General features: G+C 36.0%; 1 long non-coding RNA gene across 1 annotated transcript; it reads right to left on the bottom strand.

Annotated features, from left to right (window-relative positions):
• Nucleotides 1-678: 678 nt before the first annotated feature.
• On the bottom strand, nucleotides 679-19,843 carry LOC117316868. The gene is made up of 3 exons (XR_004530018.1): nucleotides 19,742-19,843; nucleotides 1,026-1,105; nucleotides 679-747 (listed from the first exon to the last, which is right to left on the bottom strand). It is a non-coding gene; the product is annotated as an uncharacterized LOC117316868 (long non-coding RNA).
• Between the last annotated feature and the right edge of the window lie 4,658 nt (nucleotides 19,844-24,501).

Here is a 24,501-nt window from a genome sequence, read left to right as displayed (position 1 = left end):
ATAGTTTAAATTTGGCTATTAAGGTTTTCTCTCTGTATGGGCGTTAAATATGCGATTTTCTGATTGAATAAAACGTGAGAAACGGCCAAGAAAACGATTAGTCTCTATCGTAGCCCAGGGACAGTTAACAATTAATTAAAAAAAATGCATGTTTATATTCTCAAGAATTTTGTAATTCTGATGCAGTCTCCTTCTGGCGCTCGGTTTAAACGCCTGTTTTGTGTTAATCGACGTAAATTAGCGACGTATGTTTAAAAATTTAAAAACAAATTAAGATGATATTAAGCTTAAGTTATTACAGTGCTAAATCTCTTCACGACGTGACTTTAAAAAATGTTTGGGTATCGTTATGTGCCACTGTCGATAAAGCTTAGATCTATAAAATATCTTTTGCAGGTATAACGTGACCGCGTGACGCGTATTTTTCTTTCTAAAGGTATGGCATTATATAAAAACGGCTGTCAGCGGGCACCGTCTTCATTTCACATTAGGTGTCGAATTTAAATCCACATAAAAAACAAACCAAATCAAAATTCACGATATTTTTAATTGATATGATAACAACAAAACGTCAGTGCATTTGTGTAGGTATATTTATCACGTTAATACTCAAGAATGTTTCATGATACTGATCACCGCGGTTAACGCGACAGTGTCAACGACATAATCTGTACTTACCAAATGAGATCCGTTAGAATCCTCAACTATCTCTCTCACCAATATGTTGTAATCTGCCAACGTCATGCTCTACAAACATAAAACGGGCATTAGTGTAGACTGGCTTAGACATTTTAGGTACAAAATAAAAACAATAAGAATATATTGCTCAATTCTGAAATGGAAGGGAAAAAAGAAACAAATCTTTAGTGTGATAATCTGAGTCTGAATATTTCAAGGTATTTAGTGATTAAACCGTTTGCAAGTTTGTTATTATTACATGATAACGTTAACACGTGGAGATACCAATTTGGCATCATTTGATCTTTTAGAGATTTTAGAGATAGGGATTAAGAGAAATATTTTACCTTCTTTTGTTCTTCCGTGAGTTTGATTGGTGCTCCCATTTTCCATTGTTTAGCTATACGATTTTGGAGAGTTTCTCTTGCTGAAATCAATAGGATATCGTACTTTATTATTAAATTGAATGGATATTATCAAAATACATTTGTAAACTTAAAAGAAATTGACTAAAATAGACTAGAAAGACATCGACTTTAATAGGCTATAAAGAAATTGACTAAAATAAGATTTAAGGGTATTACAAATATCTGAAATAGACAATATATAAATTTTCTTATATAGACTATAACGAAATTTACTACCTTAGGCTTCAAACAAAACTAAACAGGTGATGATGAAATTGAAAAAAAAATCGCCTACTAGTATTAAGACACCTTTTCAAAGGTAGGAACAACTGATTCAGGCAAAGATAATCAACAAGCTTCGAATCTATTGTTTGTCATAGATACATGCTAATTTTTCCAACATGCTTTCCTTGGCAACATGTGATGCATAACTAAAGAAGATATGTATTTTATAACAATTGCGACCTCGTGATCTCAAAGTCGGGCCAAGAAAAACCTTCGAAATATCCTTATTCGAGGTACTGTTTTCAACGGAACTTTTATGTCGAGTAAGGCAGGGTCTTTGAATTTTTTAGGCCTGGATGAAAGTGTGCAAGTGTCAGGAAAAAACACATGGAGGTGCGCGAGTATCCGGAGGAATAGTTAAAAGATGTGCCAGTGTCCAGAGAAAATGTATGGAGGTGCGCGGGTGTCAAGAGAAAATGTATGGAGGTGCGTTGATATCTAGAGAACACGTATGGAGGTCTGCGAGTGTCCAGTAAAAAGGATGGAGGTGCGACAGTGCACAGAGAAAAAGTAAAGAGGTGCGCGAGTGACCAGAGAAAAAAAGTATGGAGGTCCGTCAGTAGGCATGGAGGTGGGCAAATGTTCGAAGAAAACGTATGGTCCACGAGTGTCAGGAGATAATATATGGAGGTTCGAGTGTGTCTGGAGTAAATATACGTTGATTACCCCTGATGCGTCCAATATTTTTATTGGTAACCTAGGTGAATGGTGCGTATTGGGAGAAATGACCGACGCTCTAATTAATTGTCTTTTAATATACGATTTCACAACGGCAATATATATGTATTATTCTTAAACCGACGTCAAGTATCTATTATAGCCTATATCATCCGTACACAAACTAAGTATAACATTGATGTTACACACTTTCCGTTCTCTGTTTACTAATGCTAGGGTCAACTATCTCTATTTGACCCTTGATATTAAAGCAGTAATGTAATAACGTTAAACATATTTAACTAAAACAATTTTATTGGTTTTTCAGGTATACTTCAAATGTTCTTCACGTGTCTTTAAGATTAGATGTAACATTTCATCTTAATGGAATGTAACCAGAAAGGTTGCTGTGCTTCAGATTTTTTTAATTAACATATGAATATGTTGTGCTTTTAGAGTATGATTATCAACTGACGAGTAAATGCATGTATTTTATTTCATTTAGATAATTTTGTCGTGAAGGACTGAGTCATTAGACACTGAAGATATTTTGTTGATAGTCTATAGGTCGGTTAAAGTCAAAAGTATCAGAGTTAATTCCATCATATTAATTACCAATTCATGACAGTCTTGTATTCCGCTTTAAAATAGTTTCGTGAACTGTCTAGATTGTTTAAGCTAACTGCTGTAAAAGAGGATCTACAGGCCTTTTCATAAAATCCACTATAAACGATGATAAGCATATGTCGTATATTCGACTATTATTTCGCCCAATATTGGCACACCTGAAATTGTATGCAAGCCATTTCAGGACAACAAACCGGTCGGAAATACTAAGCGAGAGACACCCTTCCCTTCCACACTACTGATAAGACAAATACTTTCGATATGCATATGATATATCACATAAAATGAATATACCACTACCTCAGGATGGTTGGGTGGCGGGGTAGTGACACAATTGCCTTTCACCTAGGCGGCCAGGGTCGATTCCCCGATCGTACGTGAAAAGGTTAGGGGTCACCTGCCCGTCTGTGTGAGTTTCATCCGGGTACACCGGTTTCTCTCACGGTAAAATCCCTCGCGCTCTTCTATCCGGCCAATAAGTGTGATTATTATAAGTTGACTTTTCACAATTGTTGTAAAATATACGATATTCATTTTTTCCCTTTTTACATCAGACAGTCGTTTTGTCCTGTTGAACGCAATAATAAGGTTTGGTGTCAGTTTGAAAGTCTAGAAGGGAAGTCAGACCAAACAATGGTCCATAACAAATGCTGGAATAGATTATTTAACTTTTTTTTGTAATTCATTACCGATCGAAGGGATCATAACACAACCATAACGATAATGTTTGTTGTTCATCTTATATCTAACTGTCCCAGGTTCTTTGTCTGAATGTGATCGTTTGTCACTTGTGTCATGTTAAAGAGACAGATTTCCTCGAAAATTCGACAAAATACTTGTGTGTACTTTGTTATTGATACATGGCCATTTTTGTATGAATATATTAATAAACTGATTGATACTCTACTTGAGCTAAATAGGAATAACCTAAGCTGACAGAGAGTGGTTTTGATAGGCTTTACAGAGTTTAAAGTTTCACAGCAACCAGCGTGATATAAGGACGAGAGACTTATGCCTATCATCCATACTTTAACCAAGTATAACATTGATGTTTCACAAATTCCTTCTTCTGTTTAAAGATATTGGTGTCAACTATCTCCATATGACCCCTGTCATTAACACAGTAATATAATAGGAATAAACATCTGACGTCATCACATGAGGAGACATCACAATACATATATTAAAAGGTAATTAAGAAGAAATATGAAAAAAAAATGTTTTAATGTAAATTGAACCCACCCCTTTGTTGGTTTTTTAATTTCATGTTAATGGAATAGATTATCCAATCTTAACTTGTACTTCAAATGTTTTTACGTGTCTTCAAAATTAGATATAATATCTTATCTTAATGGAATTGTTCTGCTTCAGAGTTTTTTAATTAGTTTTATGAATACGTTTTGCTTTTAAAGCATAATTATTAACCGACGGATAAGTACATGTATTTTAATTGATGTAGGTCATCTCATCGGGATGGGCTGAATGATCAGACACTAAAGGTGTTTTCGTTTTAGTCTATAGTTCGGTTAAAGTCAAAAGTAACGGAGTTAACTCAAATGTATCAATTATCAGTTCAGGACAGGCTTGTAGTCAGATTTATTTTTTAAACCTTAAGATAAATTTGTGAATTCTCCGGAATGTTTAAGCGTATTATATATATAGCGGTTACACAACGAGTGATTGCTGGATATGAAATGTATATCACACGAGTAAGTTATTTTTTTAAAGCTCGTATCTTTTATAACTTTTAGAAAAATAACTAACGAGTGTGAAGTAAATTCAATATCCAAAAATAACAAGTCGTGTGAACTGTTTTACCACAATGATATTGGCTTGAATCAAAAGGAAACATGGCCAAGTCTAAGTTCGCGTATGCAAATAAGGTATACAGGTGGCGGCCGGGACCCGGTGATGTGACGTCATTCGATTATTGATGACGTCAATAACTATTGCAGATCGGGTCAAAGTTCGAAATCTTGACCAATCAAAAGACCAGAAGGTCATATTCCACTAGTGGAATAGAGGAATATAACATATGTATATATCCAACATTCGGCACATTTATATAATGGCTTGAGAGTGGAATAACACAGCGTATTTTGGTAGAAATATTTGAAGATTTGAAGATTTGAAGATTTTTTTAGAGAACATTATACATTTACAAAATTCAATTTTCCCATATATACACAGAATCATTCCGTTCCTTATCATTAGTTAAACATTATATAAAAGATAATTGTATATTAATAATCTATAGTAAAACTGCTAATTAACTGTGATATGTATTGCTTTTAAGAAAGAAGAAATGAGAGAGTAAAAGAAATTAAAGGAAATTGAATAGGATCAGCGCAGAGAATTAGTAGTTGAATAAGGAGGAGGAGATTTTAAGAGGATATGACAAGAGATTATGAGTTTATGGGAAATATCCCTCATTAATCGTTTGTAATTGTGTTGTGATAAAAGGCGATTTGCCTTGAAAATTCGACATTTTACTTGTCTGCACTGTCATCATAACTACGTGACCATTTATATATTTATTTGATGTGTTGATTTATACTATACTGGATTAAAAAAAGGAGATATTCAGCTGGCAGAGTGTGGTTTTAACAGCATTTGCCTATTTTAATGTCTGTGCAGCAAGCAGCGTGATATGAGGACGAAGATCACGTAGATGAGAAGAAAAAACCCACAGAATTGAAGAGCTGATGGTAATGAAATAAACAGGAAAAAATGCAACTCGGGTAACAGATATCTCTATGATATTCTAGGAACGACATTGAGGTAATTTATCAAACAACTAGATGGAGTTGGTCAAATAATTAAATGTTCGCAAGGGAAACCCACATGTAACTTGTGGTCAATTTACATTTTGCAGACCAATGCACTTCCTTGGTCATTGGAAGATCTTTTGAAACCTTGCCTTCGATCCGAAAAATTCTGAAATTGATGCCACTATTCAGAATGATTTTTAATTGAGGAATCGTTTACATCACATGAGTAGGTGTAGTGAAATATTGGCCAACAATTATGAAGTATCCACATCAGATAGGTTTACAGTGTTGTATGGGCCAATAATATGGTAGTTTTTCCAACAGATATCTTTTATGTTCGCCCAACAGATATTTTACAGTGTAATATTGGCTCACAATGTAGACTCTCCCGAACCGATGTTTTACAGGGTAATATCGAACCACAATATAGATGTCTACACAACATATATTTTAGTGTAATATTGGCTTACAATGTCGAAATCTCCAGAACAGATGTTATACAGTGTAATATTGGCTTACATTGTCGAAATCTCCCGAACAGATGTTATACAGTGTAATATTGCCTCATTATGGAGATGTCACCCAAAAAGGTATTTTAAAGTGAAATATATGCTCACAATATATATGTCTCTACAAAAGATATTTTATAGTGTAATATCGGCTCACAATTTACTGTGTAATATTGGCGCACAACTGTAGTAATCTAGCCCCGATAACCACCACCACCTCCTCCCTTCCCGCTCCCCCTCCCCTACCCCGATCGGATATTTTGCAGTGAGGTTTTTTGTTCACACAGAAGTTTTCTCTGAACACTGTTTATCTTAGACCATAAAAACACATTAAATGTAATTATAAGTAATACTTTAGGCAATATACATATTTATGGTATCTTTTTATGTATTTATCCGATGGTTGTGTTGCACAGGTTTCTTGAGTAGTGCCGCAATGTTGAAGTTGATGGGATTTATAAAAGAAATTGTTGAGATGTACTTCACCTAAATGTATTTTTGCCCAGCGTCTCAAAAAAAGGTAGGCGATTATGTCTGTTTAAAAATATCGAGCTTTATAAGGGTCTTTCCGAGATCGCAGATATTGATTCTTCGTAATCATTTAAAAACACTATTTCTACACATAGGAAGAAGGGCAAGCGTGATTGAAGTATAATGATTACGGACTTCACAAGTTGTAAAGTAAGTGCAAAAAGGCTTAATTCATCTAGAATACTATGTGGTAGTGTTTGCGTAAATATCTTTTTTTTCTAATTTAATCTTGCTGGCAAAATCGCTTTTGATTGGCTCATACAGCTAAAACTGCGTAATAATTTCTAAAGAAAAATATTTGTAGATTCCCACAGAAATCGTGTTAAGTCAATTATAAAATTTTGGTTATTCAGATAACACCCTGGTTTTCTGTGATATCCCAATAACATAAAAAAAAACTGTTCAAGTTAAATAAATATAAGAAATAATGTAACCAGATGAACTTTAAGTCAGATTCCAGAGAGTGGAATAGAAACTATATCTAAGCTCTCGTTAACGAATTCGACCTTCATAACTGACCGATCCGCAGGACGCCCGTGACTACTGGGGTAAATAATCACAATAATTATCAGTGTAACATGTAGATCCAATGATATATATGTAAGCATTGACGTTCTATGGCGTTCTGGGGACATCCGCCCCATAAAAAAAGATTTTTGAACTTCAAATGGCGCTGTTTGGTATCCAAATACCAAATACTACAGAATTATCCGGATAATTCAATGTTAATGCATATATGTAAATGTGGAAACTGACCGAGCGGTAAAGTAGACAACTCAAAAAAAGTTAAACTTCAGAACAAATGTCGAATGTTAACATGTCTTTACTTAAATGGGGGCACAGATTTATGTGCTCAAAGGGCAGCTACTTTTGAAAAAGTTTAACGAGAATAAAATAAGAAACCAATCAGGGCCAATATACAATATACAATGTGATATATGTAAGCATTGACGTTCTATGGCGTTCTGGGGACATCCCATAAAAAAAGATTTTTGAACTATCACATGGCGCTGTTTGGCTGTATCGATTAATCTTAAGGTAATGTTTTAAACTTGTAAAAACAAGATGATGGTATCTCAATGGCCTGAATCGCAAGGTGAGTAATTAGAGCTAGTACACATAATGTATCCATTACTCTGAACACATAAATATAGCGGCGATATCTCGATGTGACCAGTTCTCTATGGTGACAGGCGACCATCAACAATTTAAATGGTTTCATCAGGCGGTTTTTATTTAATGTTTTATGCGGTTAATGATCTTAGTCCCTCATTCGTATAATGTTTTAAATGATTGACGTGTGGGTTGTAACATAAGTAATAAAAATTATATTACACTTATCGCTGAGTCATTCAGCAGTGTTTAATTTATGGAGGTTAATACGGTTTGTACGATATTGAATACACACTTTTATTGCATTTTTGCCAGTGAAATATAGAAAATTATCAAACTAATAAAACTTATATTTTCACTGCAGCAATGAGCAGTGAAAATATAAGATTTTGCAGTGAAAATATAAGTTTTGCAGTGAAATATAAGGTTTTCCGTTTTTGACCAATCAGAGCGGACCTTTGTATTCACCTCGTTGAAACTTGCCGATTAATGGGTTATTTTGCTGTATTTCCGAAATATTCTGACTAGTTTTTGACAAAATACTCACTTAACGTTAGCTATTCATGCACAGATTCGCCGATAACAGCAGAAAACGCTTAAATTGCGCTGATCAGTCCTTTCCAAAACTTTTTGACAATATAAATTTTCGATGTTTTCATTTTGTTTTTAAGTATATGAAATGCAATAAAAACAAAATTGAATGGTTCCCCGTTAAATTTAACATATATTTATATATATATATAGCGATATTCTGTCATACTCGTGAAATATGTGTTATATTAAACGGGAAACCATTCAATATCCTCTATATTTTGATATCTTTATTTTAAACATTTTAACATGTACATGTAGTTATACAGGGTAACCACTATGTCTATGCCTATATGGTACCATCTTCGCTAGCCAAGGCTTCTGGTGGAGTGTAACGTAATCAGAAGCCTTGGCTAGCGAAGATGATATGGTACTGGCCAACTTCAACAATTAAAAAAATCTATGTATATTCAGATAAAAGCTTGAAAAATCATTTGGCTATGCTTTGTGGTGGTATATTGACGGTAGATGACTTATTTAAATGAGTCGGCGGTGGGACAGGAGACGATTTCTGGTGGTAATGTTTTCCACTCACATATAGTTTTTTTGAAAATGGGAATTTATAGCAAGGGATTTGGAATTGTGTAATTGAAATGAGAGCTGATGGCTATGCCTGTAATACCTAGTAAGGGGAGTAAGCCTATCAGATTTCATTAAAGCAACTTTGTTCTTGATAATGTTATATCACATGGTCTGATGAGCATCTCTTCGTCTGCCTGCTAGGGGACACAATTCCAGGTGGTCTAGCATTTCAGGCACGCTGGATGTTCGGTGATCGTGCAGATGTTTGTTTAGAATATTCAATTCTTGTATTACCTTAGGCCTTTCGGCACATCGGTTTTTAACAAACATATATACATATACATGATACATTTACACAAAATCTCACACTCTACAGTGTACATGTTACATAATACTAAGGCGGTACACATTTCCACCTAGAGTAATGATATGAAATTTCATACATATAATCATTAGATAATACTTTGAATTAATATGTAGTTATATGTACTAAGGTATATCGAAATTGAACGGTTAATCCTTACACCTGTACAGGTATCAAAATAATGGAACAGGCGGACGAACGGACAGATTGAAGAACATACAAATATCGGACAGAGAGCAGCACTTTGAAAAATACATTGCAATAATAATATAGTTACACAATTCTACGTTTTAGGCTTCTGAAATAAATCTTCCTAACAAATTCAATTCTTTCTGACTTCTTGAGTTTAATAATTCGATAACTTTGAGAACTGATGGCTTGTGCCAAAAATATTTCTTTACATATTTCTTCCTAATATCAGTATAACAATGACAGACAAGTAGAAAATGATATTCATCTTCAACATCTAATGAATTACAATATGGACAATATCTGTAACACCTTTCTATATTCCTGTATCTTCCGGATTCTACAGCTAAATTATGGGCAGATAGACGAAATTTAGTAATCATGATTCTTCGTTGTTTTGGTAATGATTTAGTCAGATAGAATTGTAAGGCCATCTTATCAACTATATGCCTATAGAGTTCACATTTACTCGAGGTTTGTATTGAATTAAATACATTTTGATTGGCCTGATCTTCAATTCTCTGTTTAATTAGAGGCAAAAGATAAATGTCGGTGGGTGTCTGTCTTGCCCAGACATAACCAAAACCTAGCTCAAATAATTTTCGTTTTAGAAAAACTATCCAATTTTGCTTAGGACGTTCCTTCTCCGTTTCCCTGTAAAGAAAGTCATACGCCTCAGTTAAGATACAATTATCCGAATTTAATAATTCAAACCAATATTTTAACATCCTAAACATTGTGTATTAGCTAGCGGTTGGCGACCAAGTTCAATGTATACCATAGCGTTACATGTAGATTTCTTTACACCAAGTAAATTTGTTGCAAAATTCCAAATGAATTTTTTCTACTTCAAGCGCTTTATTAATTCCCCATATTTCACAGGCATAAAAAAGAATACTTCCGACATATGTATCAAAAAGGTGCAACATAGTTTTGATATTCAAACTCATATTATTACATTTGGTGCGAAGAGCAAAAAGAGCTTTTCGTCCTTGTTCAGCCACATGTTTAGACATAAAACTAAATTTATTGTTGAATCGGAAGAGGGCGCCTAAATAACAAAACTGATCAACTACTGAAAGCAATTCCCCATTGAAAGTCCAAGTTTCGTTTACTTAAACTATGCCGCCATTACGAAAAATAACAATCTTAGATTTTCTGTATTTACTGTTAACTTCCATTTATCTGTATAGGTATTTAAACTGTTTAAAAGCCCTTACAACCCTTCAACTGATTCAGAAAACAACACCAGATCATCAGCGTACAGAAGAAGGAATAGACTCAATTCTCCAAAATCATAACTAGGAGCACCATTTTCAATAAAACTATTCTCAAAATCGTTTATAAACAAAGAAAAAAAGTAAAGGAGACAAAATTTCCACTTGCATCAATCCGACGTTATTAGAGAAAAAAATTGAACAATTTCCATTTATTAAAACACAAGATTTAACTGAAGTATAAAGAGATTTGACCGTTGCCAGAAATTTTCCCCGAATACCTATTTTGGACAGCTTGTACCAGAGACTTACTCTATCTACATAGTCAAACGCTTTACGAAAATCTACGAAACAACAATAAAGACGTTTTTTCTTAGACAAAGTTTTCGAAATTATAGTTTGCAAAGCGAATATAGCATCAATTGTACTAACACCAGGTCTGAATCCGAATTGAGCGTCCGTTAAAATGTCATGTCTGGTACAGACATCTAATAATCTTTTGTTGAGAATTGAGGTAAACAATTTACATAAACAGCTAATTAGGCTAATGCCCCGATAATTGTTAGGATCAGTTCGATTCCCTTTCTTGTGAACAGGTACAATAACAGCAGTAGACCATTCAGACGGAAAACATCCAGAGTTTAAAATATTATTAAATAATGTATGCAACATGGGCAATAAGAACGCTTTACCTTCAATAAAACATTCATTTAACAAACAGTCCAAACCGTGTGATTTACCACGTTTAAGGTTTGTTTGTTTATGTTTTACGGCCCATCGACAACTAGGGTCATTTAGGGCCAAACAATATACTAACATGTTTTATTTTGTAAGTTAAAATCAGATAAAATTTGTCATTTTTAAAAGCATCCGTATTGTATATTTAGATCATTATGATAAAAAAGTTGGTTAAAAATGGTAAAATATGTATATGTACGAATAGATTATGTGAACTTTGTTATATAAATAGAACGTCAAAGACAGTAACGTAAAAGACATCAAAGTCTATAAAATAGATTGATTTCTTTCAAGTAGCTAAATATTGTTTTCGAATCCACGGAACTGAAAAGGGTTTTCATATCCGGGACTCGAAAGTATTTATCACGAATGTGCTTGAAATCGGAACATTCTATTAAAAAATGCTCCACTGTGAATTGAGCATCACATGCATAACACACCGGTGGATCCTCTCGTTTGAAAAGGAACGAATGAGTAGGATATGTGTGCCCGGTACGGAGCCGAGAGAGGACTATTTCCTCTCTACGATCCTTCCGACTTGGTTTTGATGTTTTAAGTTTTGGTTGTACTTTAAAAAGTTTGTTGCTCGTCTCGAGAGACCAGCGTTGCTGCCATTTACTCTGAATGGCAGAACTAATTACAGGTTTGAAATCTGTATATGGTATTTTAATATTTGTTTGTTGCAGATTTAGAGCAAGTTTTGCTTGGCGGTCAACAAGTTCGTTGCCTTTAATTCCGACATGGCTCGGAATCCAAAGTAGTGTTATTTTGCATTTTTTAAGATACGAGATATTCGTAAAACAAGGTTTTGTATGAGTTTATTCTTTGGATCTCGTGATTGTAAATTCTGAAGGACAGATAGAGAGTCGGAACAAATGATTGCCTTTCTAATGCGTTTTTCTTCGATATGGTCGAGGACCAAATCGATGGCATATGCTTCCGCAGAGAAGATAGAGGCACCATCTGGTAAGCGGATTGAAGAGCAATGGTGATCGGAATAGCATGCTGCGGAGACCTTTACTCCATCTTTTGAGCCATCAGTGTAGATCTGAACGTGATCGGGAAAATCTTTAATGCATTCCCGAAAGGAGGATTTGTGTTCTTCGGGTAATGCACTCGATTTTGCCCTCACGTGTAGAATAGGTTAATATCAGGTGTTTCGACAAGCCATGGCGGTACATCCGATACGGTGTATTCGCCTATGTTGTCTAAGCTTATGTTAAGTTCATGAAGAAAATTCGAAATTCTAATGCCAAATGTTGGTAAGAGTTTTTGGTTTTGAGTAAATATGTTTTGGTATTGCGGATTGACGACAAGGTCAAAAGCCGGATTTTTCGGGTTGGATTTCAATTGGGCAGCATATTGAAGAGAAAGTTTTTTCCTTCTGTCATTTAAAGATGGTTCATTTGCCTCTACATAAAGGCTCTGCACTGGTGTTGTTCGGAAAGCACCAAGTGCTAGACGTAATCCTTGATTATGGATAGGATCCAACATTTGCAGGTAAGAATTCCGTGCCGATCCATAAACGATGGACCCATAGTCGAGTTTTGATCGAATAAGTGCCTTATAAAGGCGCAGAAGCATTTCACGGTCTGCGCCCCAGTCAGTATGGGATAGTACTCGTAAAATATTCATTGCCTTTGAGCACTTATCCTTCAAGTATTTTATATGTGGAACAAAGGAAAGTTTCGAATCGAACAATAGTCCGAGGAATTTAGTCTGCTCGACAACTGGAATTTTGATGCCATTTAATGTTAGATCTGGATCATTATGTGGTTTTCGTTTTTGGCAGAAGTGCATGCAGACAGTTTTTGATTTGGAGAATTTGAAGCCGTTTTCATCTGCCCATGTTTGTAGTTTGCCTAAACATTGTTGAAGTTGTCGTTCTATCGTGTGCATGTTCTTTGACCTATAGTAGATCAAGAAGTCATCAACGAAGAGAGACCCTTCAGTTGACTTACCGAGACATTTAGTTATACTGTTGATTTTCAGACCGAAAAGTGTTACGGAAAGGATCCCACCCTGAGGGACTCCCATTTCCTGTTTGGCTGTTTCAGAATAAGTTGAACCTACGCGAACTTTAAAATGTCTGTCAGATATGTAGTTTGCGATGAATTTTGGGAGATTCCCACGTACACCAATTTCATGCAGGTCTTTCACAATACCATATTGCCATGTAGTATCGTATGCCTTTTCCAGATCAAAGAACACAGCGACAAGATGCTCCGTCTTCGCGAAAGCTTCTCGAATGAAAGTTTCTAATCTTACCAGATGGTCTACCGTTCCTCTGCGGTTTCTGAATCCACTTTGGAGTGGACTCAAAATATCATTAGATTCAAGGAACCAAACTAGTCTAGTGTTTATCATCCGTTCAAGTGTTTTACATATGCAGCTCGTTAGAGAGATTGGACGATAATTATTTGGTTCAGTGGTGTCCTTACCAGGTTTTGGAATTGGAATAATTGTAGATTTCTTCCAAGAATCTGGGATCTTTCCAGATTCGTAGACTTGATTAAAAATATAAAGGAGACAACGTAAGGATGATTCCGGTAGATGTTTCGGAATTGGTACGGAATTTCATCTGGCCCAGCTGCTGAATCTTGTGATTTGTTTAAGGATTCAAGCAACTCTGGGAGATCGAATGGTTTATTGTAACTTTCTGTGTTGGAGGATTTAAAATTAAGGCGTTTCTTTTCTTTCTCTTTTTTAAATCTTTGAAATTTTTGGGGGTGGTTTTTGGCTGATGAGTTTTGGGCTATATATTTTTGGCGAATGCATTTGCAATTTCTGATTTAGAAGAGAAAATTTGTTTTTTATTGATAAGATGGGATGATGGTGCCGTTTTTCTTTTTCCACTTATTTTTCGTATCTGATCCCATACCTTTTTAGATGATGTGTTTGAAGATATTTTAGAAATGTATTCCTTCCAGCTATTCTTTTTGTCGGATTTAATAGATCGCCGAGCCTCCGCCCTCCAAATTTTAAAATTATTGTAATTTTCAGTTGTAGGGGAAGTCAGGAATCGTTTTAGAGCTGCCTTTCGGCCGGATCTATTGATAAAAGATTCTTCAGATAAAAGGAACTTTGTAGGTTTTGGGACGGACTTTGGTATCGTTTTTGTGGCAATAGAAGTAATCGTTTCAGTGAATGTTTTAATTGGGTCATCGAGGTTAGTGAATTTTTCTACAGTAAGCTCCTCGTTGCACAGGTGTTGGAATTGGCCCCAATCTGCTTTGTGCACATTCCATCGAGGAAGTGGTTTATCAAGAGGGTTCCCAATATTCTTAAGAAAAATAGGGAAGTGGTCACTCCCACATAGATCATCATTTACCCTCCAGTCATAATCGAGTAAAATGGATGGATGACATAATGATAGGTCTATGTGGGTACGGGAGCCTGTAGCAGGGTGTAGATATGTTGGGGTATTATTGTTAAAAAGACACAGGTTGTTCCTCACAGAATTATCACGTTAAACACAAATTTACAGGCTGTTGCTGTCTGTGCAACTTTACACAGACAAGTAACTGTCTGTTCAATTTATCTTCCTCCGAGTATTGCTTTCACTAGTGAGCAACTTAATAACCTCGTCTCGCAACTCCCAGCACCATACATAATTCTCGGAGATTTTAATGGGCATAACAGTCTGTGGGGCTCCCCGAACACAGATGAGAGAGGAAGACGTATTGAGGAATTTATAGTTAAAAACGTTTAAGGTTATTAATTGCACATTGTATTTCATTAATAGAAAAATCAATATCTAACTCTTCAAAAATTACAGCCTCACCGACTTCAGCCTCGTTCTCGATTGTAGAAACGGAGTTAACACCATTGTTAGCTACATTATTGAAATGGTCAAACAACTGATTTATTGAAATCTGGGGTGAATTAGAGTTTCTGTTTTTACTCAATTTTTTGTAAAAATATTTCGGGTTATGCTTACGCAGATATTCTAACCTATCACCCTCGTGCAACATGTATTGTCTTTTGTTCTTTTTTTTCAAGAATTTTATAACGTCTTTTCTTTGTAATCAGCTCAGCGTGCGTCACTGAATTTTTATTTTTGTTAAAGGGACTAAGAACACTTAAATACTGCCTACGTAAAAATTTAATTTCGTCGTTAAACCATGGCTGGTCTTCAGTAGTTTGACCATTTGGATACTGAGCTCTTCAAGTCCTAGCTTTATTAAAACAATCGGCAGGTACATGTTTCTTAAAGAAAGGCTCCATAATATTTTGTAATTCAGCGGTGAATCGATTGACACTTACATCAATAGATTCCTGGTTCAGATTACCCCTAATCAGGACATGTTCTTTAAGATGATCAGAGTTGATGTTTAAAAATTCTAAAAACTGATACTTGAAATTATCATTCCACCTAAAATTAGATTTCATTTTTCGATTCGACTCATCTTCTTTGGTCGAGTTATTTACCATGCTGAAATTTTCAGTAAAAAGTTGAACATGTAGAGGAGCATGATCTGAATACTCTGTAAAGTTACAAACAATAAATGTTTTTACAATTGGAAATAGGGAAAAGGGCATCAGTAAATAATCAATCACACTCAAACCATTATGACCACAAAATGTGAAATCATTGGAAGCACCATCATTATCTCTGCCGTTTCTAATTCGCAGACCAGTAGACTTACACAACTTGATTAATCTCTTGAACCATAATCATTGATACCGGTATCAGGGTTATGTCTAAAGGGGAGATTTTTGTCAACATCATCGCATATGTAATTAAATATAGATTCAAGGTGATTTCGGACACTTTCATGGATAAAATCATAATTAATAAAATCATCCATATTACGAGTTCGACTATTTAGGTCTCCTAACAACATTACTTGTTTCGAAGCAGAGGCCTCCAGGATAAGCGTTTCTAACTCCATAAATACATCACAATTATAGTACGTATAATATTGTGATGAACTTGGGGGTATATATGTAAAAATAAGCATAATATCTTCCTCTGTGTAAACTAAACTCTTACTAATATTCACGGGTACGATAGTATCAAAAATCGAGTTAACAACCGATATATAATTGGATATGTTCTCACGAATAAGAAGTACAATTCCACCTCCTTGAGTACAACGAGTTAATCGTCTTGGGATAACAATGGATATGAATTCGTCAATATCTAACATGTAATCATTTGGTATCCAACACTCTGACAAAAATATGATATCATAGGTTAGTATAAAGTTTTTAAATTCTGGTATTTTCAATTTATTGTCCAGGCCACCATTAACATTCCAAGAAATAATTTTCACATCGCTAACCGAGTGTTCGCTTCGGTTGGGTACATATGTACACTTGGCCCTCCCCGACACCCCTAACTGGGAGTGTTAGTGTTCCTCCGTTTCGCGTCTTGTCGGGTCGAATTCGGCATCACGATAGGAACGTTCGGCAGTTGCCGACTCCGGCCCACGAGAGCCCCGTCCGTCATTGACAGATCGTGAATCGCGAAATGAACGCCTGTCGGAATTGGTATCCGAGTGGTCAAGAGACCGACTGCCAGCAGCTGCAACTGCTTCGTCCGCGCTGTACAGCTGCCTATCAACATACAGTCTATCTCTCACTAACTTAGTTCTATGACCATTTCTCTTCATCTCCTTCAAAACCGGATAGAGCTTTCTCCGCCTTGCCTCGACGTCGGCCGGGAATTGTTCGTTAATTCCGTAATCCGTATTTGGTATCCTCGCCAGGGAATTCTCCACGTAGGCCGTGAAATACCAAATTGTATTTCATGGACCGACATTGGATATCGGAAATATACCGGGAATATAGCACGTAGTCCTGCGTTGGACCATTTCTATTTTGTCTATGGTGGATTGGGTGTGTGGGTCCTGTACTGTGCGGGTATACTCTAATGATGGTTGTACTAGTTATTTGTATGTCTGCAGTTTTGAGATTTCGCCTCAGAAAGCAAAAGTTGAATTTGCTTTTGGGCAGATAATATTGATATGGGAGTCCGATTTTAGGACAGATTAGATGGTAACACCTAAATACTTTGCCCGATCAACATGCTCTAATATATACCCACGTAATTTGTAGCTGTAGACTGTGGGATTTTTTGTTTTAATCACAGATAGCACATAGCTTTTACTTGGGTGGGAGCTTGTTAGATGTTTTACAAGTATATCTATAGTAACAATAGTAAACATTCTATTAAACAAAACTGCTTCAGAGAATACATTTATCGATGACAATTTATCTCCTAAAAGTATTGGGAGTCGAAGCCCGCCAAATAAATGTTGCTTAATTGTACGCAGTATCGCACAGTTTTCATTCGTCGTTGCACCATACTTATAACAAGGGTATATATTACAATGGCGTCTTCTATAGTGGTGCTTGGAAAAATAGAAAGACAGAAAGAAAGAAAATAATATGAAAAAGTAATCATTTCAGTAAAGTGTTTATACTATATAGCCTTTACATACTTGTACTTAATTGGCGCCGCAGTTGCCATGGGTGGTTCACGTGCAAGATAAACACGGCAAACACATATCGTAAATTAATGTGTTTTTTACAAGGAAAGGTGCCGATTACCCAGTGCCCGTACTACCCCCCCCCCCCCCCCCCCCCCCCCCCCCCCCCAACCCCAACCCCAACCCCAACCCCCACCCACCACCCCAACCCCAAACCCCCTCATCCCCATACCCCCGGATCATTGATTTGTCATGAACGCGGCACGCATATCAATTTGGATTCCGCTTTTCCTTCGAAGCAAAAACAAACCATTTTAGGGATTTATACTTCACTGCTAAAATATTTACTTACATTTGCGGCAACATGTGCTCGTTTATGTATAATACCTGTGATACCTATGTTTGTGGAGAGTGTGTGTTAATCTCTCTGGCTCGCCCTAATGTGAAGTACATTGCTGACGTGCTTATCTGAGAGCAAATTACTTGGAAAGGTTTCACAAAATCAAGTAAATAGCGCATAAATAACAAAAAATAGAAGTAGATGCCGAAAGATAGAACATACAAATGCATCATGCAGCTGCTTCGTCCTTCTAGGGCTTGTCAGTGATGCTAAGTGCTGCCAAAAGTGTGGAAAGCCAGAGGGGGCGACTGAAAAATTTAAAATTTGCCTAAACAAATTTTTAGATGTAAAGGGGATGTATTGACTTCGTAAACGAATATATCCTTAATGTCTTTTGTCGCTGTTCCTCTTTTTTCATTTAGTTTTTTTGCAATTGTGGGGTTTTTCATCAATGTTTTGATTTTCATTTCGCCTCGAGGAGTCAAAAAAAAACACAATTACCGTACAGCGTGTTATAACTCCTTGGTTCTGATACCTTGATAACGGTTTTAATCATTTGAAGACTTCTTTCGCGCTTTCGCTAATTCATACATTAAGTAATTCTACTCGCACTTTCATCTGTCAACAGGGGAGCCTCCACACACCAACAACAAGAAATCAATGCCCAGCGCAATTAGCATGTGATTCCAACGTAATAGATTAAGTGAGTATTTTAATAAATAGCCCTGAAACTTAATACCTGAATATTCACCTATTTATATTGGAAACAATGCATTCCAGCCACTATAAAATTATATAAATCATCAGTGTGTGTCCATTTTTAATTGTAATAAGTTCGTTTGTGCTGCTCCACATTGTAATGTGCAATATAATGAAAACATAATGTAATAATATGGAAAATTATACATTTTTGATATCTTTTTGTCTTACATATCTGGTGTAACTTACGCACTTTGGATTTATAACCCGGAAATGGTACAAAATAACACAAATAATAATGGGACAAAAAGCACACGGACCTCCCATTTGTATGGCTGTTTTAGAAAAAAACTTGTTTTCCTTTGATCTGCTAGATATATTTAAGATCAATTTTAATAACAAAACTTTTAAAAGTACTTAAACATTGGTGAAAACATGGATTTTTACTATTGCAAAGGAAGAGGTAGGGGTAATTTGAATTGCTATTCTGAGTTAAATGAACAGGTTATAGAAAATAAACTTCCATAATTTAAAAGAAAATACTATTTTCGTCAGTTCTGTTCTGCAAGCAAACATACATATCTGACAGCACATCTTGACAACATGATCTTGTTGTCGTCTGTCCTTTAAAAGTTCAAAAGTCTACTTAAAAGTCCATATTATGTCAAATAAGTATGTTTTATCGATCATACCACACAAACGAGCACGCGAACATATACCTTTTCTTGTATTTTCTGATATTCCATTAACACCCATTTCCAAAAATGTATATGAGAAAAAAAAATACAGGTTTTTTTTTTTTTTTTTACATTACACATGTGTACATCCTTAAAAGCGGGAGGGGGTACTTTTGTAATAAAACTTACTGATTCCACAATATCTAGGTTACTTACTTTGTTATTGTTATTGTTTAGGTGTGGAAACATGGTGGCTGTCCTTCAACGATTTAAACCCTTGAGTAGCTTACGAAAACATAATCTAGTTTATATATTACCGTTACTAATGTGTTCTGATTTAAAATAAGTAAATATTTCTGTTGTAATTTAACTATGGTGCTTGTACTCACATCCTTTGGTCTCATCATCGACAGGGATACTCTGAATGGTGCCATATTGTATTGATAGAGCCACCAACGCCAGCACCATCGGGGTGTTCTTCGCCATGGTCAACTGGAATTAACAATCGTCACGCGCTTTAATAGACTTAGGTCACCTTATTTCTCCCACCCCTAATAAAGGTTGAACCAATCATTTCATTTAATAAAATCATTTTAATGTAAAATATATATGTCATTAATATAAATACATAGAGACGCCCTTGATGGCTGAAAGGCCTTGCGGCAAAATTGTACTGTAAAAATGTTCACTCAACGATTCAGTAATAACAATCATGTCATGATGGACGTTAATTCCCAGTTTAACCCTGTACCTTGATTTTAAAACATTTCCATATTGATTTGATGAGAATCTTGATATGGTTCATGGCTGACTAGATTATTGTCTGGTTCTCCATACATAATGGCTCGTCTGTGAGTGCAATCCTTCAAAAATATTAACTAAAAACCTAGACGATTGAGTTAATTAATCATAATAAACATCTTAAAAATATTTTTAAATTGCTAAAGTGGTTTAAATGAAATAAATTTTATTAAAGGAACATCACGAGAATTCCTTTTGTCTTCGGTTGGTAATGTATAAACTCCTACAAGAAGTTTTTTTTATAGTTTTAATTCGACCTGATATTTGTGAGTCATATATTGACAAATGGTTATAACGTTGTGATCAATCGGTGTGATATCTAAGAATTGAACTGTTATCTGTCACTAAAATTGTATTCATATCGACTGTATATTAACATCATTTTTTTTCTCAAAAATGTAGCTTCATTACATATTTCACATACTTGAGGAGCTATCGCAAAATTGTCAATAATTGAATAATTTCTTATTTTTATTTTAAGTCTAAGTTTTTTTTTTTTTTTTTTTTTTTTTTGTTGGTCATTGATATATCGTTGTCATGTAATAACAGTGATGCGTCGTTGAACGTTTTTTTGCACTGGATTCAATTCAATTCATTTATTACTTTAAACCATACGGTTTATCAGTACAGTTATATACAGTACATACTTGACAGATAATTACATACAATACAAGATAGTAGCGATTGTTTTTTCCGAAAACACTTAAGTTTCTATCGACTATATGTACGATATTTTAAAATCAAATAAACTTTTATTTCTGAACGGACGTCGTCCTGACAGTAGCAGACGACCATTCCGAAGATTTTTCGTTTGAAACAGATTCCATGTCTAAACGGTCAAATTAGTATCGCTAGGAGATGACACTCACAGGAGCTCGGAAGGTTTCGGAAGGTTTTGGAAGTTGGAGTTGTATAGCTATATAGGCCTTCGACATCAGTGATTTTTTTTTTGTTTTTTTTTTGTTTAACGTCCTATTAACAGCCAGGGTCATTTAAGGACGTGCCAGGTTTTGGAGGTGGAGGAAAGCCGGAGTACCCGGAGAAAAACCACCGGCCTACGGCAACTACCCCACGTAGGTTTCGAACTCGCAACCCAGAGGTGGAGGGCTAGTGTTAAAGTGTCGGGACACCTTAACCACTCGGCCATCGCGGCTCCTACATCAGTGAATAGCCACGACACTAAAAATAAAGTATGCACACACACCCGAAAACCATAGCGCTACCTCAATTGTCACAATGTTTATACATTATACATATGGTAACGAATGTGCAAAAAGGTTTGTGTTGAGTGCAATGAGGGCGATCAGCTGTTGTTTCAAAAGCTATGTTAGCAAAACCTCCTGTGTAAATTGTGAACTAGAAGCGGCATACTTGTATCTAAAGGAATGTTTTTACTCGTTAAACTGTTATACAATTCAAGTTTAAGTTCTTTATTCAGCCTTGCGGGGAATGCGGTTGCAGAGCGGATAAGGTGTCCCGACACTTTATCACTAGCCCTCCACCTTTTGGTTGCGAGTTCGAAACTCATGTGGGACAGTTGTCTGGTACTGACCGTAGGCTTTTTCTCTGAGTAATCCGGCTTTCCTCCACCTCCGAATCCTGGTACATTATACATATGGTAACGAATGTGCAAAAAGGTTTGTGTTGAGTGCGAATGAGGGCGATCAGCTGTTGTTTCAAAAGCTATGTTAGCAAAACCTCCTGTGTAAATTGTGAACTAGAAGCGGCATACTTGTATCTAAAGGAATGTTTTTACTCGTTAAACTGTTATAAAATTCAAGTTTAAGTTCTTTATTCAGCCTTGCGGGGAATGCGGTTGCAGAGCTGATAAGGTGTCCCGACACTTTATCACTAGCCCTCCACCTTTTGGTTGCGAGTTCGAAACCCATGTGGGACAGTTGCCTGGTACTGACCGTAGGCTTTTTCTCTGAGTAATCCGGCTTTCCTCCACCTCCGAATCCTGGTACGGCCTTAAATGACTCTGCATGGCTGTTGGTAGGACGTTAAGAAAATAACCCTAACCAAATTATTCAGTGTTGAGCTTATCAGCTTATCAACAAAAAGAAATTACGTTCATTTACAAGTCATGGTACAACATTATTAAAATCCTTCAATATGAGGCTCACAACTTATCAATCAGCCCTTCTATATGTATGTGTATCATTGCTTGGGTGTGCTTGATTTTGAATTATATTATGTACCTGTATCGTTAAGTAATAAGTATCTTTCGTATATTTTAGGGACTTAAATTCACTTCATCTCGAATCGATTCAAGCCGATTCGCCTTGTATCCACCAATACGGCTCAACAGATATATATCTGGAATGACTTTACCTAGTTAGTCGTTTGTCTGCTGGTCGTCGAGAGAATCCTAACCTTACCTAATTCTAATTTCTGATATAATGACGTGATATAATGATCAAAGTTTCTAGTATACAGTTATCAAATGGGTATGAGGGCGATAGTAATTTTGTCAGCCCCGAAGCAACAACTGTTGCACGAGGGCTTTAGCCCGAGGGCAACCGTTGTTGATGAGGGGCTGACAAAATTACTATTGTCCGAATTGCCCCAATTTGATATCTGTTTTATTATACCTTTACGTTTTTTTCTCTATATAGATGTTTGTGCTGGTATGAGAATCTGCTATATAGGTCCTCCATTAACTTGACAAACGTTTGTATGACCCTTTTAGTGTTTTGGCTATCTCTGTCCGTTAATAATGACTCGATCTCTACGTCTGTGGCGTTTTGAAAACGCGTGTACATGTGTTGATCCATGTTTGACAGTTTCGTGCTTGCATGTCGTTGTGTCTTTCAAACGTTCTAACGACGTTACAGCAGGGGTGTGACAGTTCCCCGTGTGACAGTTTGCTGTGTGACAGTTTTTTCGAACTGTCACACGGTGTGATAGTCCTGGAAACACATGAGCAATCCTCTCGAGGCTGACAGTTAAATTATCACATTACTTTTATATAGAGAAAAAAATGTAAATGTATAATACAGCGTTGTTTCTTTAAAGGGGCATCCCTTCGTTCGGACATCAGAAACGTGCAAAATGTCTGTTGATAAAATCTTTGCCCGAATGAGAATTATATGAATTTTTGTGCCTACCAGTAATGAAAGTAACGCCGAAATGTACGGGAAACTGACGTTTCGTGCACAAATACCGTCTGCCTTTGCGGTAATAAGTGATACTTCGGGTCGAATTGAGATTTTTTTTATGTTATAATACTTGAAGCACTTTCGTTTCCCTTGAGACTAAAACTGTCGTATAAGTTTAAAGATTATAACTTTTACTACTTCGGGAAAATACACATTTTCCCATTAAGTTTCATTTTGTCGACATACACTTTATTCAAACGAAGTAATGTTCCTATAAAGTCGTGCTTTCAAATATATTAAAAAGTCGAAGCAAAATAGCCATATCCACGCATACAAAATAAAAAGCTTGATTTCAAATGGATATCTGATAATCTAAAATTACGAGCTCATCAAAGATATTTTTAAAATATATTGCTGGGTTGTTCAGGATGAAGTAAACACACAAATTATATAAAACAAAATTCTATGTGCTCATTGAGGCCTTTAAACTCATTAAGGCCACACAATTTTACAGGTAGCATATAAAATGACGTCGTAAGCTGGATGTAAAACGGACTAGTAATTTAAAATTAAGAGCTCATCCCAGATGTTTAAATATCATGCTGGGTTGTGAAAAGCCAGCAATGATACTGTTTTCGAAATAGGAACATTGCAGCTGAAAACAAGCATTGCTATATTCGTTTATAGCAGAACTGGATTAGGCAGAAAGAGGGTGGACAGCTAGCTCGAATGGTTAGAGCTTCCGGCTAGAGTTCAGATGTCCCAGTCTGGTCGCTGCATTTTTCCTTTCTTGTAACCTTTGCGCCCAGCGTGTTTATGTATTTTGAGGAGAATGTTTAATGAAGATGGAGTAAAGAGGCAAACCACATTTTAAAAATCTCTTAATTTATGATAGCATACAAGCTCTATATATGTAGATGTATGACTACACACTTTATGTATGTTTTATCAAAAGACTTGTAAGAAGACGTGTTTGGTTATGATTTATTTTGTTTAACATCCTATTAACAGCAAGGGTCATTTAAGGACGTGCCTGGTTTGGAGGTGGAAGAAAGCCGGAGTACCCGGAGAAAAACCACCGGCCTACGGTCAGTACCAGGCAACTGTCCCACGTGGGTTTCGAACTCGCAACCCAGAGGTGGAGGGCTAGTGATAAAGTGTCGGGACACCTTAACCAATCGGCCACCGCGGCAAGACGTGTAGGGCCTATTAAAGGCACAAAAAACTAATTTACATTTTTAAAATTT

The sequence above is a fragment of the Pecten maximus genome, chromosome 18 (genome assembly GCF_902652985.1).
Source record: "Pecten maximus chromosome 18, xPecMax1.1, whole genome shotgun sequence".
Taxonomy (NCBI): domain Eukaryota; kingdom Metazoa; phylum Mollusca; class Bivalvia; order Pectinida; family Pectinidae; genus Pecten; species Pecten maximus.
This window is presented reverse-complemented; position numbering and strand designations above follow the sequence as displayed.